The sequence below is a fragment of the Eulemur rufifrons genome, chromosome 3 (assembly GCF_041146395.1).
Source record: "Eulemur rufifrons isolate Redbay chromosome 3, OSU_ERuf_1, whole genome shotgun sequence".
Lineage (NCBI taxonomy): Eukaryota > Metazoa > Chordata > Mammalia > Primates > Lemuridae > Eulemur > Eulemur rufifrons.
In genome coordinates, this window is record NC_090985.1 from 81,312,344 (window position 1) to 81,317,856 (window position 5,513).

The following is a 5,513-nucleotide window of genomic DNA, read 5'->3' on the forward strand; positions in this document are numbered from 1 at the left end:
GAGGTCTGAGGGAGGTAGCAGAGTGCAATCCCTCCCTGCAGGGTTACCTCCTGCTGGTCTAATTGCATGAAGGAGGTAGAGGGTCTTCAGATAGACCCTCTGTGCATCCTGGTTCCTGTACATGCTCCCCGACAATGAGCCTTTAGGCGGGAGCGATAATGCGCCCCACTGCTACTACCCGTGGGGCACTGCACTATTTTTCATGATTTCTCTAAACGTGGTCCACACCTCTGTAAACATTCCCTTTATTAAACTCTCCTTAAATTATCCTAATTTAAATGTATCATCTGTTTTCTGCTGGGACATTGACTGACACAGTAATAATACCTTACAGCTAAAGGCTTTTACAGTGTGTCATTAATTTATTCATACTTGGATAACATTTTTTTGAAGTTTTCTTAAAGCAGTAGATCTTGAATGTTAAAATGCAAGTGTCCATGTTTGATTCCTAGTCAGTCTGCTGTAAGTAGAACTGAACAGTGGCTTTATTTTTGTCATTGGCATTTATCACAGCCTTTGTGTTTGAATTTTCACCCATCGTTCCTGCATGGTTTTAATACTTAGTAATGTTAAGGCATGAAACTGCTCTTTCCCATTCAATCTTTGCTTGGTTCTCTTTTTATCCTAATTTCTGGACTCACAAACCTGTGACTACCCTGAAGACAGGGACCAAGTGTTTTTCTATTTGTATTCTCTGCATCAAGCACAACACAGATGTTTCGAATAAATGGAGAATAACATCTATTGTGGATCCCGGTTATTAGGGAACAAAGGTAATCAGACAGTGCTCTGCCCACCTGGGCACTACCCCATTCCCACAATGAAGCCCACTCGATGACGGACAAGGATGTTGTTCATTCTCACTGCTTAGTCAGAGAGCCTGTATAATGTGAGTCAAAAATTAGAGATGAACCTAAACCCACTTTCCATTTTGAAAATTCTCTTTCATAGGGAATAGGGGATTAGTAGGAATGTAAAAGAAATCCTTCAACTTGATCACCCACTGACAAGACAGCTGAAATGTATGAGACAGAAACCATTTTTCTTCTTTGCATTGAAAGTAAAATGCGGTTAATTCGTGAATGTTTAAATGGGATAATTTGCTCAGAGGAAAAAAAATTGCTCATCTTGGAATTTTTGAAGAAGAAAATTAAAAGGCAATGTAAGTCAGTGAGCTACCTCAGCTTCTGGTTGTCCCCAGCCGAGCTCTCTGCTTGCTTTGCCCTGTCCCCACACTCTAATCATCGCTAACGTTCCACTCACATGACACAACCTCTCTGACTACGCTGTAAGGACCTAGGCATGTTTCCTTCTTGTTTACTAAGCATTGTTTCCTGTGCTCATGTTTGCTCGGGCCCTTGGCCATTGTTTTAAACTTTAGAATGCTAAAATTTTAGCTTTCAATTTGACATGCCTGAGTATCTTCCTCTAATTAATGAGGAATGAATCCATTTCTAGCGTCTCAATTAAATGAAAGAATTAATTTGTATCATTAATTTTTTAAAAGTTAAGGTATATGCCAGGCGCAGTGGCTCATGCCTATAATCCTAGCACTCTGGGAGGCCAAGGCAGGAGGATAGCTTGAGCTCAGGAGTTCAAGACCAGCCTGAGCAGGAGCGAGACCCTGAGTGGGGTCGGGCAGAGTCGCCGTGGCGGGCGCCTGGACCGCCTACGGTTTAACTTCCTTCCTCCTGCCAGTAGTGATCTCTGCAGTGACTCCATCATCCCTGTTTCTTGGTGTGTGAAGATAACCTGAGGAATTGAAAAAGCTACTAAGAAGAGTGTGCTGGGGTTGCTCTAGGGAAAGACTGGATGCTGAGACAAGTTCCAGTCCAAGGGCTTTGGGTTTTCCAAGAAGAAACCGAACATCATGGATCAGAACAACAGCCTGCCACCTTATGCTCAGGGCTTGGCCTCCCCTCAGGGTGCCATGACTCCTGCGATCCCCATCTTTAGTCTGATGATGCCTTATGGCACAGGACTGACCCCACAGCCTATTCATAACACCAGTAGTCTGTCTATTTTGCAAGAGCAGCAAAGGCAGCAGCAGCAGGCAGCCCAGCAGTCCACGTCCCAGCAAGCAGCATAGGTGGCCTCGGGCCAGGCATGGCACCCCTGCCGGGCACCACACCCCCATACCCTTTGACCCCCATGACCCCCATCACGCCCACCACACCGGCCTCTGAGAGCTCTGGGATTGTGCCTCAGCTGCAAAATATTGTATCTACAGTGAATCTTGGTTGTAAACTTGGCCTAAAGACCATTGCACTTCATGCCCGAAACGCTGAATGTAATCCCAAGCGGTTTGCCGCTGTAACCATGAGAATAAGAGAGCCACGAACCACGGCGCTGATTTTTAGTTCCGGAAAAATGGTGTGCACAGGAGCCAAGAGTGAAGAACAGTCCAGACTAGCAGCAAGAAAATATGCCAGAGTTATACAGAAGTTGGATTTCCCAGCTAAGTTCTTAGACTTCAAGATTCAAAACATGGTGGGGAGCTGTGATGTGAAGTTCTCTATGAGGTTAGAAGGCCTTGTGCTCACCCACCAGCAGTTCAGTAGTTATGAACCAGAGTTATTTGCTGGTTTAACCTACAGAATGATCAAACCCAGAATTGTTCTCCTTATTTTTGTTTCTGGAAAAGTTGTATTAACAGGTGCTAAAGTCAGAGCAGAAATTTACGAAGCACTTGAAAACATCTACCCCATTCTAAAGGGATTCAGGAAGACAACGTAATGGCTGTCACGGACCCCCGCCTCCCCCACCCTCTTGTTGTTTTAAACAAATACATTCTGGTACCTTTCAGTGGTAATGTCGTGAGAAGGCTGACGTGCGGTTGCAGGTGGTGGCTCCAGGTGACGCCCTTCGGTAGGGCCCTGCTGCAGGATGCCCAGAGGGGTGTCACTTGTGCACTGAGAACGCGGCGCAGGTCACCGAGGGCTGCTGCTGCTGTGCTGCCGACGGGCCGCGCTGCCCATTTATTTATACTTAGATTCTAGACACTGCTGTTGACAAGTTGGTTTAAGGGACAAAACTTCAAGTGTTAAAGCCACCTCTGCAATTCATTGGACTTTTTAATTTTTTTGCCCATAAACCACAGTTTTTATATTTCTATCAGAAAAGTAAAAATCTTTTTAAAAAGTGTTGTTTTTCTAATTTCTAACTCCTAGAGGTTATTTCTGTGCCAGACACATTCTTCCTTCCAGTATTGCAGGACAGAGTAGATGTATTAATGAAAACAAATGGCTATACATATTTTTCTTTCTTCAGAGTACTCTGTATAATAAATGCAATTTATAAAAGTGCTAGATTGTTGCTATAAATGGTAAAAAAAAAAAAAAAAAAAAGAGCAAGATCCTGTCTCTACTAAAATTATAAAAATTACCAGGGCATCATGGCATGCTCTTGTAGTCCCAGCTACTCAGGAGGCTGAGGCAGGAAGATCGCTTGAGCCCAGGAGTTTGAGGTTGCTGTGAGCTATGATGATGCCACTTGTCAGACTCTTGTCTCAAAATAAAATAAAATAAAATAAAAGTTAATGTATATCAAGATCTTCATGGTATTGTTTAGAGTTTCATACTCTGTAAGTAATCCAAGTATCTAACAATAAAGTGCAGATATGCAAACTGATGCAGATCAGTCCAATTAAAAATGACAAATATGTGTCAACAACTGACAACTAATCAGAGCAAATCCCAATCAACCTGGAAAGAGGCCACTGACAGTGACAGGGGCAGTTCTACATGCTCCATCCCAGCCACGCTGAGTATTTCATTTCACGGCCTTTGGATCTAAGCTTGCATCTCCCCTCAGAGCCCTGAGTAACACCATGCTGAGCTCCGACAGCCAGAACCTGCCTCCACACGACGGTGGCACACAGGACTTCCTAATTAGCTTCATTGACAATCCCCTCCTTCATTGAGAATCACTTCAGTCAGCATCTCTCCCCAGCCCACCCCCTCCAACCCCAGTCCTTGTATTCCCCTGTAAACATTTTTTGAGTTAGTGATCCTAATCATTTAGCAACTATAAATATTTACTGGCACCTACTGCATGCCGGGCAATAAGCCCTGATGGTTGCTGTGTCAACCCTCCACTGGGCCTTTTCTTCCCTAAAAGGAAACAACCCAGAGGTTCTTCAGATCCTAAAGGCTGAATCTTCAACAAACTGCTAAGGACTGCTGAAGACTAGAAACTTTTCTACAACCAGATTTTGTTTGTTTGTTTAAAATTAAGAAACTGCTGGGCAAGATGGCTCATACCTGTAACCCTAGCACTTTGGGTGGCCACGGTGGGAGGATCACTTGAGCCCAGGAGTTTGAGACCAGCCTGAGCAACATAGTGAGACCTCCATCTCTACAAAAAACAGAAAAATTAGCCAGGCATGGTGGTGGGAGCCTATAGTCTTAGCTACTTGGGAGGCTGAGGCAGAAGGATCGCTTGAGTCCAGGAGTTTGAGGTTGCAATAAGCTATGATGACGCCACTGCACTCTAGCCAGGCAAACAGAGGGGGACCATCTCTCAAAAAAAGAAAAAAAAAACTAAAAACTGCCTCTACAAGATTCTAGCATTCATACATTCCTAAGGTAACCTCTTAGCTAAATACTATTCTCTTGTTGGAAGGTTGATGCTGTCGTGTAAGAAAACAGAATTTTGGTTGGGCATGGTGGGTCACGCCTGTATTCCAAGCACTTTGGAAGGCCAAGGCAGGAAGATTGCTTGAGCTCAGGAGTTCAAGACCAGCTTGAGCAAGAACAAAAACCCGTCTCTACAAAAAAGTAGAAAAATTAGCTGGCCAAGGTGGTGCGTGCCTATAGTCCCAGCTACTCGGGAGGCTGAGGCAGGAAGATGGCTTCAGCCCAGAAGTTTGAGGTTGCTGTGAGAGTGAGCCATGATGACACCACTGCACTCTAGCCAGGGTGGCAGAGCAAGACTGTTAGGCCTGTGCAGGGTGGGAATCCAGAAAGTATGTATAGGACGGAATGCACCTCAGATAGTGATCATAAGGCCTGTGAAGCAATAGCCGCAGGAGTCTGGAGAGTCTGGAGGTTGTAAATCTAACTCTGACCCCAAACGGTTGCAGCAACACTGACAGGGACCAGTGACTGTTCAAAAAAATTCACCCTCCCTTCCAAACCTCCTATAAAACCCATCACTCTCCCCCCTCCTAAGGGTGGATGCTCTTTTTGGCCTCCACCCATCTGCACCCAGATGTTCAAATAAACAGCATTTTGCTACACTTGAGGTTTTGTGTGTCTCCCTCCTGGCTCCGACCTAACAGAGACCTTGTCTCAAAAAAAAAAAAAAAAAAGTAGAATTTTGAGTGAGTCTACATCTCAAATTCTGTTAGTTTGCCTGGAAAGGTATCTAGTAATACCTGTATCCCTTTACTTTTTTTGTTAATTTTTAAATTTTTAGATAATTTTAAATAAATATTTAAATAATTTCAGATTTTAAATAGTTTCAAATTTACAGAAAAGTTGCAAGAATAATAAAACTCATGTACCAAGATT

The 5,513-nt window shown here is 43.9% G+C and overlaps 1 pseudogene; it reads left to right on the forward strand.

The window, feature by feature from the left end:
• The first annotated feature begins 1,864 nt into the window (after nt 1-1,864).
• Nucleotides 1,865-2,797, forward strand: LOC138381811 (TATA-box-binding protein pseudogene; annotated as a pseudogene).
• Nucleotides 2,798-5,513: the final 2,716 nt, after the last annotated feature.